This window comes from Cupressus sempervirens, chromosome 4 (genome assembly GCF_028749045.1).
Source record: "Cupressus sempervirens isolate cs-2001-9-10 chromosome 4, ASM2874904v1, whole genome shotgun sequence".
NCBI classification, from domain to species: domain Eukaryota; kingdom Viridiplantae; phylum Streptophyta; class Pinopsida; order Cupressales; family Cupressaceae; genus Cupressus; species Cupressus sempervirens.
In genome coordinates, this window is record NC_143121.1 from 156,211,296 (window position 1) to 156,231,648 (window position 20,353).

Below are 20,353 nucleotides of genomic sequence, written 5' to 3' on the forward strand. Positions count from 1 at the left end.
AATTTGGCCATGTTTTGAAGAAAAATCTTTGACCACACTTTAGGATCCTCTACTTCCACCCTATAATATTATTCAACATATCACCACACTCAAAAGAAATAATGTGAATAGTTCATGAGTCAATGTATAATCTAGAAATATCTAATATCATTTATTTCCATTATTTAAATTCTTCCTCATGTCTCCCAATTTACAACAAAAATTATCAAATGCAATCAAACATGATTACAAATAAATAGAAACAATAGAATACCTTAGAGAAGAATAATTTGAGGCAATCCCATTGAAAGCCATTCTTTCAAATACCTCGCACACTACAAAAATATTTCATAAATAAATGAGTTTGACTATGGCATCCTTTTGCATTGCTTGAAACCAAGAGATTCACCTAGTTATTTGTTATGCAGAGTATCTAGAGGATCATGGTGTGCCAAAATGTGGCGATCTGAAAAAATCATAGTTCTAAAATATCTCAAACTATTTTAAAATTTATTCCAACTTTTTTCCTACCCACCATAATACTAAATGAAAACAATTAATATCTTTATAAGGTCTACTATATGTTTTGATACCAAACCTATATGGTCAACTTTAAAAACATCATAAAAATGTGCTTTTGGCTTGTTTTTATGTGATTTTTACTTGAAACATGTAGCTGATGACTTTTTTTCACCAAAATTTGATGAAATGAAAAGGGTTCCTTAAGAATGTTCTTATCTTTCCATAAATGTAATGTTTGTCAAATTATGATTTTAGTAAGTAATTATTACTTATTTTCTAATGGAGTTATGTATAAAGTGTTGACTAACACACTATTTTAAAAACTACTATAACTTTCAAATTGTACAACATTTTTTAAATCCAAAAGTTGCATCACATTCTATGTTTCTTCTACTATAAGGAAAAAAAATGAAAAATTGAATTTTGTAGAGTTTTGAATTAGTTCAGGTGGTCAAACATGAGAGTTTTTTTTATTTCAAAAATACTAAAGTCAAAAATTATTTATTTATTATTTATTTAGAATAAAAACACCCAAAAATATGTGTCACATCTAGGCATGAGTCTACTACTTATATCTAGAATATTATTAAAAAATTATTATCATTTAATTTTGATTAAGCTGGTCAGACATACATCTACCTCTTATTTTTGTTCTAAAATTTTTGTAACATTCCATTAAAATTCAAAATTTTGACCAATCAATGTTAATTTTTTTGAGATAAGTCCTAGTAGTTTAGAAACTAGATTTAATTTTCTAGAGATTCTTTTCTCTCAACTTTTTGATATAAAGTTAATAACAATTAGAAAATTGCATGTCAAGTTGACATAACCCTAATTTTCTAATTTTTCATTGCCACATAAGAGCATAGCTTGGTTGACCATGATCCTACACATACTCTGTAATCATAGGTTAATGTTGACCTTCACTTGGTTTTGAGATTAGTTTAATATTCTCTACTAATTAGGGCTAACCAGGTGAAGGTGGAAGCTTATTTGGCCTCACCCCTTGTAACATCTACATTCCCAATGTTAACATCTAAAATTCATTCATTCTATTAATAAAGTGTAACATTCATGAATTATCACATGATAACATTCATTAACACATTAGTTTCATTAGAACATTCACATGAACATTAAATAGAACATAAATGAAACATCTATACATAAACATCATTCATTATCATCAAATAAGTTACATCAATAAGTTACATAAGTTCACATAAATAATTTATATTTATATTTTTTTGTCCTTCCCCATATTTTTGCAAAGGCATATCCATGTTGTCATCAATATTTCTTCTCACTTGTGGATGTGCACTCATTGTCCTTTGCAAAGTTTGGTCCTCTGCAACAATAAATAAAAGGGTTAAATTTTTAAAAATTGAGACTTTAAAGTTTTTATTGAAAATTGTAGCTCTCTTTACCTTGTCCAACCAAATCATCTTTCCCATTGTCTTGGATCTCAACATGCTCATTAGGAACAATTCTACATCCCCTACAACTGCAATACAAGATATTTTCTTAATTCCAACACATATTATAGTTAAATTTGTATTACTATACCAAATTCAATTAAAATTTTTTACTTCTATTAATAATTTAGAAATCAAAAATAAAATAGAAAATGTTTACTTGTATATACATTGACATTATTCTTTATCCATCCATCATTAGGATCATCGTCCTCATTGATATTGTCACAACCATTATCCTAGTCATCATCAACGTCATCATCAATATCATCATCATCATCATCATCCTCATCACCATAATTAGTAGAAGCATCATCATCATGATTAGTAGCAACATCATTTGCACTAAGAGCATCATTGACTAACTCTCGATCATGATCCACTTCTTCCTCTTCCTCATTATCTTCTTTTTCCATCATGTAAAGTAATTGACCTTCTCCTTGGATCATGTCTAACAATAAATGACTGACCTAGTTTATGCAGAACATTTAAGTAAAATACCTACTCACATTGGCTTGGAAGAACATAGGGCTCATCCCCAACTAGCTCAAACAACCTTGTATTAATCATTGGAAATCCATTCTTGTCTTCAAGAATAGTTCTATCAAGATCATTTTGATTGAGTCATAGTCTATTCCATTTGATGATGAAGAGAACTAATTTGAAGGAATTAAAGTGATAGTCAAGTATATCAATCAAAATTCCATTGTATCAATTTTGAGATTCTCAAGGATGTAAGTCATTTTTAGATGAAATATTAATCAGCTAGAAGATTAAATTTATCCTAGGATCACAAGTCCTCTTTGTGTCATCTAAATCTTTGATGCAAAATTTATAACCATTACAAAAAATATTCTTGTGGTGTTTCACCTACAATAATGTCAAACATGTATAAATTATTCCATCATGAGTTCAAAAACATATGGTTGATTAAAAAACTTATAAGTACTCAAAGATCTCTTAAATCATACGCTAAATCTATTTCTTGTTGTGTAACTTTGGGATCTCCATTAAAATGAGCTTTTTAAAGCATTGTAGACATCAATTCCCATTTTAATCCATGACTAGAATGTTTACATCATTCAATCCATACCATCATCCAATTTTCCAAAACTATTAGAATTCTTAGCTATGATTTCTAGGTAGATTGCATTACAAATTTTACATCAATATTTTGAATCACACTCTATGATCCATGATCACTTTTTTTCTTTAGCTCTCTCATCCTAATGATGGATCATAGAGTGTGATCCAAAACATTGATGCAAAAACTGTAATACAATCTACCTAGAAATCACAAAAAAGAATCTTTCACTTTCCTAAATCTACCTTTCCCCACCAATTACTCCCCTTCTAATTTTTTAATGGAGTTGAGATCCCAAATGTAATATATATGGGTCTTTGTTGCAAGGTTAGGAAGTTATTGAGTTACATACACCATCATTTGGTATGCCATATATCCCTCAATCATAAAACCCTTGAGACATGATCTTTGTTGAACCAAACCCTTCAAAAATTTCAAGTGTCTCACGACCATCCACATTGACCTAGGATGTACAGGTCCACATAATTTAATCTCCTCAACTTGGTGTATGAGGTAGTGTTCTTGTGCATTGAAAAAAGTTGAAGGTAAATAATTTTACATTTTACACATTAGTAGATGAATTCTTTTTTTTGCAATATTTTATATCTTCTTTATGGATTTCTTTAGATGAAAACCACCTACAAGGGATTCAAGACATGTAAGCATATACATATGAGACTTTACAATATATTACCTATTTGATATATTGACCAAATGTCACTGGTTACCTCATGTATTTTCCAAGATCATATATCACTTGTTTGATATTATTGTCGAAGTTGCTTTGGAGAAATAGGGTTAGCACATACTGCAACAATTTTCAATTGATCATTTCATTCTTTTCCAATGTAATACAATGAAAATTAAATGTAATTTCATGAATATATTTTAAATACAAAAGACTATGACTTACCTTGAGGAAGTTATGACAATCATGTATTGTTAGCCCTAGCCCAAATTCACTTTTCTTTGATATGAGATTGCCTATATTGGCAGAAAATCCTATATGAAATTAAAAAATTTGTATGACTTGTTTCATGGCATTACTTTGCTGCTCCATTAATAACCAAGCAAGGGAACTTGCATTAATTTGATCTCCATTGTTATTTGATTCAATGATATTTTTCATTGCATGATTGGAATCATGAATGTCACTACAAAATGTTCCAAGTTTTTCTTTATCACACCTTCCATCTGATATTTTCTATTGTGTCTCTATTATATTCTTTCTAATATGCATGGTATCAAACAAATTAATAATTTTTAGTTGCTCATAGTAGGACAACCTACTAAGTTCTCTGGTATAGGATTTCAATCCCTTTGGAAGGTGGGCAGTATTGATGCCTTGACCACCTCAATTTCTATTATATTCCAACTACCATAGGTTGTTGGAATTAACAAATGGGATGATTTACTTCTGAGTGGTGGGGGGGGTGTGGGGTGAATTAGAAGTAACTAACATTATAACTTTTCAAATTCTTTTAACTAAAACCATTCACATGTATTTAATCTATCCACTAAACTTGAAAGTAAAGACATGCATGGAAATAGACAACACACAAATTTGGTAATCCAGAAACTCTCCAAAATGAGAAGGTAAAATTGGGGTGGGGATGACACCCATAAAATATCACTATAGCAATGTGTAACTATTCAAGGTTACAATGTTTGACCACTTCCAATGGTCTACCTTGTGAAAGGCTTGTCCTGTTAAAGACTTTTACACTCTATTGAAAGTGACTTGGTTAGAGGATTTCACTATCTTGCTAAAAGTAGGCCTGGTTAAAGGAATTTTGTACATTCACTTGGAATGCCACCTTGTTAAGGGATTTACAGATGGCTATGAGGCCAACCTAAGTCCATAGGATTTTCATTATCTAATACAATTGCTAGAGAGTATTAGAAATTCATTGACCTGATAACTTTGCAATCTCCAATTGTTGATTCCACATCCTTGTTCTTCTTTGATTGACCTAATCCTTGCTTGATCTAATATTTCACTCTTCGATATTCTAATACTCTATTCTTGATCAACTAAATATTGCAATGTTACTCTATTCTTCTAAGTCTTTTCACACTTCCCTCTAAATTTTTCTATAGTTCACACATACACTTCATTCATCTACACATGCAATGGGGTTTTATCCTCCTTTTAAGGATTTTAAAGACTTAGGGTTACGCATGAATCTATGATCCATTAAACCTTTATTCCCTACTCATTCCTTGCACTTTTCTTATTGGTTGTATGCCTTCTTCATTTTTCTTACTGGTTGTATGTTGATGGCATAGGTAATGCAAAAGATTCATTCTTATCTTTACTATTCTTCAAGATTATTCTATGTCAACTCAAAAAATGGTATACATAGGAGTTTGTACAATTACAAACAACTATGTCCAATCTATGTTACTTGACACTTGTTACCTTTGATGCTCAGTCCATATAGAAAAACTAGCTCACTCGGCTCCCATAGAAATTCTATTCCACTCAGCTTCTATAGTGACTTGGCACCTATACTTTGCTCAACACTTGATCTTCACTTGGCACTTGAAGATTTCTCAACACATGAAGTTCACTCAGCACCTGCTATAGTTGTATCTAGCTTGGCACTTGAACTTACTCAACATCAATTGTTTACTCATCATCTATACATATTTTACTCAACATGTGTTACTAGATCTACATGAACTTAGTAAACATGTTAAGTGTGCTGGCACAAAATAGCCAAAACCTAGTCTTAGATTCAACAATCTCCCCCTTTGACATGAGTGTCCAAAACACTTAGCAGTATATCAAAGTCTAATCTCCTCAAGTAAAATAGACATATAGTTCAACATATATACAAAACTTCAAAACTTCTCAAAATATTGTAAAAACTATATATATATATATATACCTCAAAACTTTTGTACCTCCCCCTGAGCTAACGTGCCATTTCTATTCCTATAACCAAAATTGTTGTGTTGTACATGTCTCATGTTGATGTATTTATATATCCTATACTCTGATGCTGATGTATCTATGTTACATTCCATTCTTAGTTAAAACTCCCCCAAAACATTATATCTTCCTCTTAATTATTTCTCTCCCTTAACTATATCTCCTCATTTTTGATATACTTATGTCAAAGGGTTCTAAGGATTAAGACCATATTTTGCCAAAAATGTTCTATTGACCTCCATAATCATCTTGAGAGAAGCATCCCAATTGTTTAAAGCAATTCCAATGATTTATGTTGGATAGCTATCTTTGTTGCAAGATGAAGTCCTTCCAAAGTAGAAAGATTAGGATCTTTCTTGAGAACATTCTCTACATAGGCTTGTTCTTTATGGAGTACTTCTAGGTGTGGGGTTATGGATGACTATATTTGCATCAATTTGTCCTCTTTGGCTGTCAACATAGCTAATTCTTTCTGAGTGTGAAGCATTGCTGCAAAATGCTTCTCACTCTAAGCTGGATCTTTTGGGAGTTGAGTGCTAGAAATCTTTAGATTTTGCTCAAGGCTCATTATTTTTTGGCTTGTCTCCTATGTGAAGTATGAGAAATCACACAACTTTTTGTACAATGAGAATACATTCTCAAGTACCCTTTTCACTTTTTCAATCTTTTTATCCAATTCAACCTATGACAATGCTATTTTACTTAATATATTTTTATTAATTTTTCCTTGAAATTTCTTCTCAGACCATTCCATGAGTTTCACATTTGTTTCCTAGTCTTCATTAATCACTTGATCTACAATATTTGACAGTTGTTCCAATATAGGCTTGGTTTCATCAGCTGTCTGCAAGATGAAGGCATCAAGAAATATTTCTTTGATCTGCACTACTATTTGCTTCTGCTAATACTCACTTTTGAGTATCTCTTGCCTTTTTCTCCTTTCTGGTGCTTCTTGCACTTCATTTTTTTGTTGTAAGTTCATTTTTCTTGATTCATAGCTTGGTATGACTATTTCTTCATCAAGTACAAGGTCTCCATAGTGAAGTACCCTTGCAATCTTAGTAGTGCTCAAGTCTGGTGTAAATATTTGCAATGGCATTGCATCAATGCTCAGCTTGTTCTAAGGAGTCCCTGAGCTAGACAAGTTTACCAATGTTTGTATTTCTGCCTACTCCTTAAGGGTTTTCTCCACTTCTTTCTCCTCTCCTCTACTACCTTGAGTAATGATGACAATTTGAGGAGGTGAACCTTGGGTTTATGTTCCACAAACATCTTGTCTTGTTGGTTCCTTTGTAGACTCCTCGATAGTAGTTGTCATTTTTTCTTGTAGAATCAACCTTAGCAATTTTGTCTTGTACCTCTTGCTCTTTAGGTTTCTCTACTATAGCTATGGAAGGTTGTGTTGATAGTTCTTGTGTAGTTTCCTTCTTCCTTGTTATTGCTGCTATAGCTTTCTATAGCTCATCAATACTCACCAATACTAGGTTTTTGCAAAGTTGTACTTGTAGTGTTGATTGGTGAACAATCTTCTTGAGATCCTCTATAGTTAAAGGGTTGATGTTATGAGTAGAAGTGTCAGGAACATCCTTTACAATGACTACAACTACAGGTGCTATATGTGAAGGACTTGGTAGTGGCAGTTGAGTGTCTTGGACAATCTGTTCAATTTGTTGCTCCTCTTTACCTATTGCCATTTCTTTTTCTTTTTCTATTTCCCCCTCCACTATTTCTTTTTCTATCTCTTTTTCTCCTTCATCCTTTTCTTGTTCTCTTTCTTCTTCTTTCTCACTGGACTTAGCCTTATTTTCATCTTTATCCTTTTTAGTGTTTTGTTCCTCAAAGGGATCTTCTTCTCTATCCTTGATAGTAGTCAAGCCATATATCAACTTCCACATTCTTGTTGATTTATTGGTAACTTCTTCAATTTTATTCTACGAGATGCTGAAGGCTCTATATTTGAGTGCAAACTTGCTTCCATGTTTCTTATTTTCCTGAGTTATTTGACCTTTACTTAATTCTAGCATTACCTGTGCCAATGTGGATTCTCTTAACTCTATTTCCATTTATAAACAATAATACCACTTATTTTCAACTATTTCATATAATTTTTTAGGCAATGTATTGTCTAATTCAAGAGGAGTGCTCTTGAATTCTTTCATCATGGCATATACTAATTCTTCAACTTTATTCTAATCTTGTCTACTCAATTTATTAAAATCAATATTTTTCAATTTAGAGAAATCTGCATTCTTCCTAACATTATCACAAATTTTATCAATATTTGATTTAGGAGCACGGCTTACCACTCTAAATTGGCTGATATCTTTAGATTATATCCTTTCCTCATTATCTGACTCTGGTTGTGCAACATATTTTCTCTTTGGTTTCTTCTGCACAAGACTAGTCTGCTCAGTAGCCTTCTTCTTTTCTTTGTCTTGCTCCTTAGCCTTTTGAGTTGAGGCTCTTATGATGGCTCTTGTTACTAGTATAGTAGGCTTGGCTTGGGTTCACTTTTCAGCCTTCTTTACTTTAGGTTGGGCTATAGGCTAAGTTTTTTCTTTTCTCTTGTTAGGCTCAGCTTGAACTAGTGCTTCCTTGGCTTCTTCTTCTTCCTCAACACCTTCTTCCTTTTCTTCATCCTCACCTAAGCCTTGTTTCAATGCAAGAGGTTGATGTTCCTCTTCATCATCATCACCATCTTCCTCTTCCTCAACTTCATCACCTTCACCTTCTACTTCTCCTACAGTTCCTTCTCCAAACTTTTCTTTTAGCTTCTTTATAAGATTGTCTTTCATCTTTAAAGTGGAGGCAGTCTTCAGCTCCATATCTACTTTGGATCACACCACATCATATGTTCCAAAATGTGGTGCATCCTTATTAATCTCTTCTACAAGAAATATTGTGATTTTTGTTGATGCTTCATCAATGTTTAGCTCATACCCTAATGGTCTTAGCCATCTAGTCCTTGGAATTGTTGCTTGGATATAAATATAATCAATATCAACTAAGAAACAAATATCATTGATGTGTTGTTCCACTAGGGATATTGGTATCCTTAGTCTTTGCTTCATGGATTTCTTGAAATCCTCAAAGTAACTGGTCATTAGAGATTCAAAGTTGTCTCCCATTTGCTCAATGTACTCATTGATTTGAGTAATAGCTGACTTATCTAATTTCTAGTTTACTTTTCAAAAAGAGGGACATTCTTCTAGAACATAGAAAAATATATAGATTAGAACTGATCCAAACTTACACTGAGCACCTTTTGATCTTCTTATTGCTCCTAGATTCTCCATGATCTACTGTAATAACAATTCTTCTAGATCATATGTATGATCCTTCTTGACAATTTTGTAGGCCACATCCATAGTAATGCATGGAACACTATTCAATATACTTGATTGATAAAACTTGTGGGATATGATTCTTACTAGAAATTATAGAAGGGGATATGTGATTGTATCAATAGTCATGCTCCTTTTGTTCCATTTTTCCTTGGTGTTCTTTTCAATAGCTTCCTTAGAATCACTTTCCAAGGTCTTGTACCGATCTAGAGTTGGAAAACTTGTAACCTTATGCATAATTCTCTTTGTTATCTTGATAGTTCCTCCTTATAACCATAAACAACCATTATGTATTCTACTTAGAATAATTCTTATCCATTTAGCCTTGAAAATTATGGGGAAAGCTAGGGCATGGGTTAAGCCCTTTCTTTCAACTATTTGAAATTCTTCCTTTAGCACTCTGTTTTCACATAGTTTATCATATGCTTGATGAATCTCCATGTCTCCTATTGCTCCTACCTTTCAATTGTAACATTTCCTAACATCTTGCACCATTATGACTTTGGGTGGATTCATAGATAGTGCGCTGGCAAGGTCATTTTTATATGCAACTTCTAGAATCAGCCTAAAAGCTAGTTGTTTAACCTCATTGCTAACTAACTAAACCTCAAAACCTTCCTTTTCCTTAGGGTTTTTAGAACTAGAAGCCATATTGAAAATCTAGGGTCTCAAAAGATATTAAACTTTATAACTACACAACTCAGCACTTGAGGAATACCTTAGATTGATGAAAATGGTACTTTTTCTTTGTTAAAATCCATGCAAAAGCTTCAATTACTATTTGCCAATCACTTATGTTCTCTTCTCATTCTTGTTCTATGTTTGAATGACAAGAAATGATCATAAAATTGATCTTATACTCTTCAAAATGTAGCATTAAATGTTTAGTGCATATATAGTTGTACACTCAACTCCTTTTGGATTTTAGCATAACTCAACTTCCATTGACTTTCCATCACTCAGCTTCAACTAGATTTCCTCTTTCCTTGGGTTTCATTGCGAACTCAACAATGACCAATCACATGGCTCCTATTAGTAGCATGGGATATACTAACATTTTCTTGGCACCTAAGAATGACTTGGCAATATTGGTGAAAACTTTGTATCTCTAATCATGTTGATTTCTTCTTTTTAGTTCTATCTGTTCTAAGACTGATGCATGATGAAACTTTGTAAATCCATCCCTTATCCCTTCTTTTTCTTAGTTTGATGAAATGTGACCACTTGACCTATTAGTTGAAGTGATCCATTCATTTTTTGTGCTAACCTCATCTTTCTTCTTCCAAGTCTTGTTCATTTGTCCTCTAATGTGTTCAACATCTACCTTCTCTTTTCCTTTATTAACTTATGGCTTGGGTGCCTTTGACTTTGTTGGGCAATTCTTACTAATATGACTAGTCTTCAAGCAACTAAAATATGTGGTTTGACTTAACCATCTACTATAGTTCCCTCTAAAATGTGTCCTTATGTAGTTTTTAGGAATGTGTCCATATTCCTAATAGTAGTGATAGCTATACCTAGTGTTATAGTTCCAATTGTAGTGATGACCATGGTTACCTTCTCTTGTTGCTTGGTTTGATGTCCACATAGACTTTGATCTGTGTTCAAATGCTCTATGTCCATACTTCTTACAATTTTAGCAATGATCTTCAAATTTTGGTGTACTAATAGTCCTAGTCCTATAGTTATGTGCTTGGTGTCCTTGCTTTTTGCACTTGTGACAGTAGCTTGCATTCTTAGGGTTATCATGCTGATGGGCATTCTTACTCCTACATACATTAGAAGTCTATACCTTTTTACCATAGAAATGACAAGTAGGTTTAGTGTTCTTACCTTTGTTACTCCTTTCTTCTATAGTTTTGGAGGACTCTTCTTGTTTAGTGCTAGTATAACCAAGTCCTAAAGTATCATTGCTAGCCCTTGGTGATTTCAATAGTTGCTCAAAGTACTTGATGACCTCATTAGGTTTGTTGAAGCTCTCTGAAATCTCCTTTTCTCTTTTCATGTCATTTTGAAATTGTTCATTTTGCATCTTCAATGTAGAGATTTCAATATCCTTGACATTTAGTTCATGATGTGCATTCATCATCTAACTTAAGGTGTCTAGCTACATGTTTAAAATTATTTCAAACTCAATTGTCTTCTCCTCTAGTCTATTGGTAATATTTCTCTTGTCTTCTTCTATCGTGTCTTTTTCTTCAATGACTCTTTTCTTCTATTTAGTTACCTCACAAAGCATCATGGCTCGTGATTCTTGTTCAAGCTTGAGTATTTTGATTTCTTCTACTTGAGCTCTATTCTTCTCCATTAGGTTTTCTATTGTTGCATCAAAGTCTTTGGAATCTCCATTTGAAAATAGATTTGAGGTGTCAATCTCCTTGTACTATGTGTCATTCTTAGCTATGGCAATCTCTTTTCTTCTTTTTAAGGATTTTCTCAGGTCTCTTCTAGCTTCTTCCAAAGCACGTAAAACAAGTTATATGTTAATTGCTTGATTCTCTATGATATTCCCAAGTTTGTAGATTTCCATTTCTAGATCTTTTATCCAAGCTATAAGACTCCTTCTTATGAGAACTCAACTCCGATACCAATTTTTAGAATTAACAAATGGGATGATTTACTTTTGGGGGGGGTGAATCAAAACTAGCTAACTTTATAACTTTTCAAATTCTTTTAACTAAAACCATTCACAAGCATTCAATCTATCTATTAAACCTGAAAGTAAAGACATGCATGAAAATAAACAACACACAAACCCTCCAAAATGAGAAAGTAAAATTGGGGTGGGAATGGCACCCACAAAATATCACTGCAACAACGTGTAACTATTCAACGTTAAAATGTTTGACCACTTCCAATGGTATGCCCTGTGAAAGGCCTATCTTTTTAAATACTTTTACACTCTGTCTAAGGTGACATGGTTAAAGGATTTCACTACCCTACTAAAATTAGGCCTAGTTAAAGGGCTTTTGTACATTCACTTGGAATGCCACCCTGTTAAAGGATTTACAAATGGCTTTCAGGCCAACCTAAGTCCATATGATTTTCATTATCTAATACAATTGCTAGAGAGTATTAGAAAGTCATTGACCTGATAGCTTTGTAATCTACAATTACTAATTCTAAATCCTTGTTCTACTCTAACTGACCTGATCCATGTTTGATCTAATATGTCAGTCTTTGATATTCTGATACACTCTATTCTTGATCAACTAAATACTACACTATTTCTCTATTCTTCTAAGTCTTTTCACACTTCTCTCTAAATTTCAATATAGTTCACCCATACACTTCATTCATCCACACATACAATGGGGTTCCATCCTCCTTTTAAGGATTTTGAAGACTTAGGGTTAGGTATGAATCTATGATCCATATTAAATCTTTATTTCCTGCTCATTCCTTGCACTTTTCCTATTGGTTGCATGCCTTCTTCATTTTTTTTAGTGGTTGCATGCCAATTGCGTAGGTAATGCAAAAGATTCATTCTTATCTTTAATATCCTTTCAGATTATTCTATGTCAGCTCAAAAAATGGTTTACATAAGAGTTTGTACAATTACAAACAACTATGTCCAATCTGTGTTACTCAGCACTTGTTACCTCTGATGCTTGACTGATATAGAAAAACTAGCTAACTTAGCTCCTATAGAAATTCTATTCCACTCAACTTCTATAGTGACTTAGCACCTATACTTTTCTCAGCACTTGATCTTCACTCAACACCTGAAGATTGCTCAACACATGAAGTTCACTTGGATCCTATTGTAGTTCTATCTTGCTCGACACTTGAACTTACTTAGCATCAACTGTTTGCTTGACATCTATACATATTTTACTCGGCATGTGTTGTTAGAATTCTTTAGAATAACTGAGAGGGGGGGTGAATCAGTTATTCAAGGTCCAAATGCCCTATTAATACCCTTTTCATATGTTAAAACTTAAATCAGTCATATAAGCAAATTATATAAATCAACATGCAAAGATAAAACATTCAAAATCAACACATGACACAATGATTTACGTGGAAACCCAATTTGGAAAAAAACACCAGTAACATGCTACTTGATTCTCACTCTTCTGAAGTGATGCCCTATTAAGAGCCTGGCCTGTTAAAGGCTTACAACACACTGTTAAATGTGACCTTGTTAGAGGATTTCACCAAACTGTTAGGAATGGGCCTAGTTAAAGGTCTTTAGAACATTCACTTGGAATGTCACCTTGTTTTAGGATTTATCTAATGGCTGTTAAACCAACCTAAGTCCATAGGATTTATCTTACTGTTACAATTGCTAGAAAGTAATGATAATGGTCTTTTGATCTGACATAACTTACAACATACTTTGCAGATTTCAGATCACTCTTTCAGTTCAATCCTTATGCTTGGCTTCAATCACTTCAGCTCTGACCGCTTGTCTCCCTCTCAAGCTTCATCTCCTTGAGTCTTCCTACTCATTTTGCCAATGCAATCATCCTTGTGGTTGTCTATCCAAACAGAGTTCCTGTGTTATCTTCTCCTTAGCTTATTCTTCAGCATTTCATGCTTTTATGCTTGACCATGGCTCTCTCTCTCACTATCCCATCTATTCCACACTATTTTTCATTAACTTATGTCTTCTTATAGACAAGTCTAATTTTCCTTTGCTACTCAATTTTCCCTCTCCAATTTTAGGGTTTCAAAATGGATTAGGTAGGATACAATGTATCTACCCCATATCTTGTTTTCTTCTTGAAACTTCACCAATTGTACCTTAAAAATGTTCTACATGGTGTTCTGTGCCACCAACTCATCATTCTTATCTTCCTTTTAATTCATAGATTTCTAGATAACAATTTTGTCAGCTTAGATTTGGCGAATCTTCGATTTCCTAAATAATGCAACAACTTAGCATTATTGAGTTACTGGTGCTCGACACCTCTATGTTACTCGGCATTATTGAGTTACTGGTGCTTGGCACCTCTGTGTTACTTGACATTATTGAGTTACTGGTGCTCGGCACCTCTGTGTTACTCAACACCTATACCTGCTTGGCACTTGAACTTGCTCGACACTTGAACTTTCTCGGCACTTGATTCTGTTCGGCACTTGGTTTTGCTCGGCTCTTACTAGCTTGCTCGGCTCCTTCTGTCTAATAAACTTAGTTTGAGCTTTACAAAAGACTTAGCTAAAACCTTAGATCTTTGATATGTTTCAGTGTGCTCATTCTTTGTATCTTTTAGTATGTCATCCAATACACTATTTCATTAATGGCTTGACTGATCCTTGTACTTCATTACAACATCATAACTTCAACCTTTCTCCAGGTGTTCTAGTTACATCTTATTGATTGCCTCCACCTTGACAATCAACTAATTGATAGTATTTGGATCACTAAAGCAATTGTCATCCCTGCAAGTAGCAAGTTTGACATCAATGACAAAACAATGATTGAGGGCATTCTTTACCAGTTCCATATATTATTCCAACAATTGTTCTTATGATCATTTCAATCATTTCCAACAATCTCCCTCTTTGGCATTGATGGCAAACCAAACTGATCAAGTAATCAATTCAGTTACCACCAAGATTGTATTGATTTGCTGCATTTTCACTGCATTTTCACTACTGATCACATATATCTCCCTCTTTCTTTGCATTGATCAGTTTTCTGCATATTTCTCCCTCTTTGACATAAATGCCAAAGATGTAGCATCTTTATCATCCAAAATATAAGCTTTGGCTTCTTGTTGTCTTTCTCCCTCTGTCACCATGCTTTTGACTGATTTGGAGTTTTTGTTCCTGCTGTCATCCTTTGCATCAACTTGTTAATATTTCAATGATTTATTCCTGTTGATGCAAGGCAGCTTCCTTGTTGCCTTAAACTGCTTGACTTAGGGGTATAACCCCCAGCTTGCTTCTAAGATATTCATAGGGATCCTTGGGCAATGGTTTGGTGAAGATATCCGCAGTTTGTTCCTTTGTGTGAATGTATTCCAACTTCACTTGTTTTTCTTCTACCAATTCTCTGACATAATGATACTTGATTGCAATATGCTTGGTTTTTGCATGCATCACTAGATTTTTGGATATGTTTATAGCACTTGTATTATCACAATACAATATCACCGGTTTTGTTACTTCTTCTTTCATTCCATTCAATAGATGTGTGAGCCATACAATGTTTGTACAATTGACTACAACTGCCACATATTCTGATTCTGCAGTGGACTGGGATATACATGTTTGTTTCTTGCTAGTCTAGGTAACTAGCCTTTTGCCTAGAAATAATGCACCTCCACTTGTGCTTTTATTGTCATCAATGTTTCCTCCCCATTCTGCATTTGTATATGCATTGAGTTCAAAGTTTCCATTCTTTTTGTAGTATAGACCAAAATTATCAGTCCCTTTGAGATATCTTATTATTCATTTTACTGCTATGAGATGATTTTCTTTAGGATTAGCAGAGAACCTAGCCACTATTCCAACTCCTAATGCTATGTCTGGTCTACTATGTACAACATATTGTAGTTTTCCAATCATGGATCTATACATTGTTTGATTGACTTTAGCTGACTCATCATTTTTGGATAGCTTATTTCTTGTGGCCATTGGTGTATTGACTAGTTTGGATTCCTACAATCCAAATGTTTTAAGAATTTCTTTGATGTACTTTGATTGTGTAACAAATATTCTATGTTTGAGTTGATATACTTGCAATCCAACAAAAAATTTGATTTCTCCAAACATAGACATTTCAAATTCATGTTTCATTTTGTCAGCAAAGCCTTTGCAAAGTACTTCCTTACCACCAAATACTATGTCATCCACAAAAATTTTAGATACAATAATGTCTTTACCTTCTTCAGCTTTGATGTACATGTTGCTGTTATCATCAGTTCTTTCAAATCCAATTTGCACTAGATACTTGTGAAGTCTCTCATACCATGCTCTAGGTGCTTGTTTCAAACCATAGAGTGCTTTATGTAACTTACACACCATATCCCTATTTTTTTCATCAACAAATCCTTCTGGTTGTTCAATGTAGACTTCTTCTTCTAGTATACCATTTAAGAAGGTAGATTTTACATCCATCTGATAGACTTTAAAATCTTTGTAGGTAGCATATGCAAGTAAATTTCTTACTCCTTCCATTCTTGCAACAGGAGCGAATGTTTCTCCATAATCTATTCCTTCTTCTTGAGCATAATCCTTGCATACTAAACTGGCTTTATTTCTGGTAATCTCACCATTCTCATCTAGTTTGTTTCTGAATACCCATTTGGTGCCAATCACATTCTTGTCAGTTGGTCTGGGAACCAAACTCTAGGTTTTATTTTTTCTTATTTGATCAATTTCTTCTTCCATAGCTTTATACCAGTCGTCATTTTTTAATGCACCATATACCGTCTTGGGTTCAGATTTGCTGATTAGACATTATTCATGTCTTAGTTTGTTCCTTGTCATTGGTCTTGCATCTTTTTCACCAATTATTTATTCAGCAGGGTGATGTCTTTTTACATATTTGGATAATCTTGGCTCTGTCCTTGTTTCCATGTTTGATCTTTCGGATTCAGGATCACTATGCTCTTCATTGTCAGGTTGTTCTTCATCATGTATGCTATCTTCAAAATCAGATTGTGCATTTTCTTCATTCTGTAACTCGGCTTCTGAATGCAACTCGGCATTCACTGGTTGTGAATCGGCTGAAACTAACACTTTTTGTTGACTTTCAATTTGATTGACATCATCCTCATCAGTAGTCATTCCTTCATAAGAATATACAAAGGTTCTGTATTCTTCCATTTTCTTTGGTTCTTCAGCTTGGACTTCTGTGTGCTCATCAAAATTTACATTTGCACTTTCCACAATTTTGTTAGTGTTAATATTCAAACACTTATATGCCTTACTTCTTGTGGAGTAACCAAGAAATATACCTTCATCACTTTTTGCATCAAATTTTCCATTTCTAACATCTTTAAGGATAAAACATTTGCAACTAAACACTTTAAAATGTTTTACATTTGGTGAATAACCATACCATAATTCAAAAGGTGTTGTATTTGTACCTTTCTTGACTTGTACTTGGTTCAATGTATGAACAGCTACACTTACAGCTTCTCTCCAGTATTTTAGAGCAACATTCTTTTCCATCGTTAATGTTCTGGCACAGTCAATTACAGATCTATTTCTTCTTTCAGCAATTCCATTTTGTGGGGGAGTTCTAGGAGCTGATGTCTGTCTTTTGATTCCATTGTCATTACAGAATATCTCAAATTCATTTGATGTAAATTCACCACCTCTATCTGATCTTAGACATTTCAAGCTTTTTCCAATTTCCTTTTCAACTCTGGCCACATACCACTTAAACATTTGAAAAGCATCCGATTTTTGTTTTAAGAACATAACAGTCATCATCCTGGAATAGTCATCAACAAATAACATTATGTATTTATCTCCTCTATAGCTTTGTGTTTCCATTGGACCACATAAGTCAGTGTGCACTAACTCAAGTATCTCTTTAGATGTATAGTTTTTGCTTTTGAAACTTGACTTTGTCATCTTTCCTAGCTGACATTGTTTACACATGACATTATTAGGCTTCTTCAATTTTGGTAGACCTCTGACTTTCTTCATTTTACTGATTTTGACTAGATTGTCAAAGTTGACATGACATAATCTTCTATGCCATAACCATTCATCATCAAATTTTGCAAATAGACAAGAAGAATCATCCATATCAACGTAAAACAAATTACTCTTTGTTTGATCTCCTTTTCCTATTAGTTTACCATCATTGTCATAGATTTTTGCAGTTTTGTTTTCAAATTCCACTTTGCAACCTATATTGCCTAATTGTGAGACACTCAGTAAATTGTAGTTTAATCCTTCAACATAGTATGCATTGTCACATGAAATTTGGTCTGTGAGCTTAATGGAACCTTTTCCTCTGATTTGACATGGAGCATCATTGCCAAATCTAACACTATTTCCATCATACTGAGTAAGGTTAACAAACTTACTTTTGTCTCCTGTCATGTGATGTGAGCATCCACTGTCTATGATCCATCTGTCATTCTTGTTTATACATGTCACCAGTGTTGTGGCTTCTTCTTCATCAGATTGGTCCTTCATGGCTACATAAACAACTTCATCATCATTGTCATCAGAATTTTCTTCAACAATATAACACTTCTTACCTTTTTCTTTGTAATCTCTCTTGTCATCATCTCTTCTGTTCTTGTATTTGTTGTCTTCCTCGGAATCCTTTTTCTGTGGACATCTTGCAGCAATATGACCTACTTCATTGCAATTAAAACAAATGATAGGCATCTTACCTTTGAATTTTCCTTTGCCCCTGTGAAATCTTCTAGCGAGCAATGCTTCCAATTGTTCCACATCTTCCTCATCAGTGCTACTGTCACTAGATACATACTTCATTTTTCTTCCTTTCCTTGATTTCACTTGTTGAACATCTTTTAGTGATAACTTGGCCTTAAAAGAAGATTCAACATTTTTAGGTTTGTAGTTGTCAAAGTTAGATAACTCAAATGCAGTGAGTCTACCTATTATACCTTCAAAGCTTAGGTTATTTCCTGGTATACATCTTAGCTCTTGTATTGCTGATACTCTAATAGCATAGATAGGAAGCAAGGTTCTTAAGAACTTACTATTAACAGTATCTTCATCCAATTGACCATTCAAGCATCTTATTGCACTTACCACTTCCTTTATTCTTGCACCATACTGAGCAGCATTCTCATTTTCTTCCATTTTCATGTCATCAAATTTTCCTCTAAGACTTTCTCTTTTTGCTCTTTGTACATTCTGATCTCCTCCATAGATGTCTGATAGGGTTTTCCACATTTTGAATGCAGTGTCACATCCTTTGATATCATCAAATTCAGCATAGCTGAGTGCAGAGGCAATTTCCAGCATTATCTGGTTGTGTTCTTGTTTTTTTTTCATGTCTTCGGCAATAGGAGCACCTGTTGGATCTACATGTTCAATGACAATTGAATTTTGGGCATAATCTCCTATGGATCCAAGATGTAGCTTCATCAAACTTTGCCATGCAACAAAGTTGTCTTTGTTGAGCTTGGGAACTTCTCTCTTTGGCATTTTGATCTTTTCTGCTAGTAGTCCTTTTAAACTGAATCAGCAGTCAGGCTCTGATACCAATTGTTAGAATTCTTTAGAATAACTGAGAGGGGGGGTGAATCAGTTATTCAAGGTCCAAATGCCCTATTAATACCCTTTTCATATGTTAAAACTTAAATCAGTCATATAAGAAAATTACTGTAAATCAACATGCAAAGATAAAACATTCAAAATCAACACATGACAAAATGATTTACGTGGAAACCCAATTTGGAAAAAACTACTAGTAACATGCTACTTGATTCTCACTCTTCTAAAGTGATGTCCTGTTAAGAGCCTGCCCTATTAAAGGCTTACAACACACTGTTAAATGTGACCTTGTTAGAGGATTTCACCAAACTGTTAGGAATGGGCCTGGTTAAAGGTCTTTAGAACATTCACTTGGAATGTCGCCCTGTTAAAGAATTTATCTAATGGTTGTTAAACCAACCTAAGTCCATAGGATTTATCTTACTGTTACAATTGCTAGAAAGTAACGATAATGGTCTTTTGATCTGACATAACTTACAACATACTTTGCAGATTTCAGATCACTCTTTCAGTTCAATCCTTATGCTTGGCTTCAATCACTTCAGCTCTGACTGCTTGTCTCCCTCTCAAGCTTCATCTCCTTGAGTCTTCCTACTCATTCTGCCAATGCAATCATCCTTGTGGTCGTCTATCCAAACAGAGTTCCTGTGTTATCTTCTCCTTAGCTTATTCTTCAGCATTTCATGCTTTTATGCTCAACCACGGCTCTCTCTCTCACTATCCCCTCTATTTCACACTATTTTTCATTAACTTATGTCTTCTTATATACAAGTCTGATTTGCCTTTGCTGCTCAATTTTCCATCTCCAATTTTATGGTTCAAAATGGATTAGGTAGGATACAAT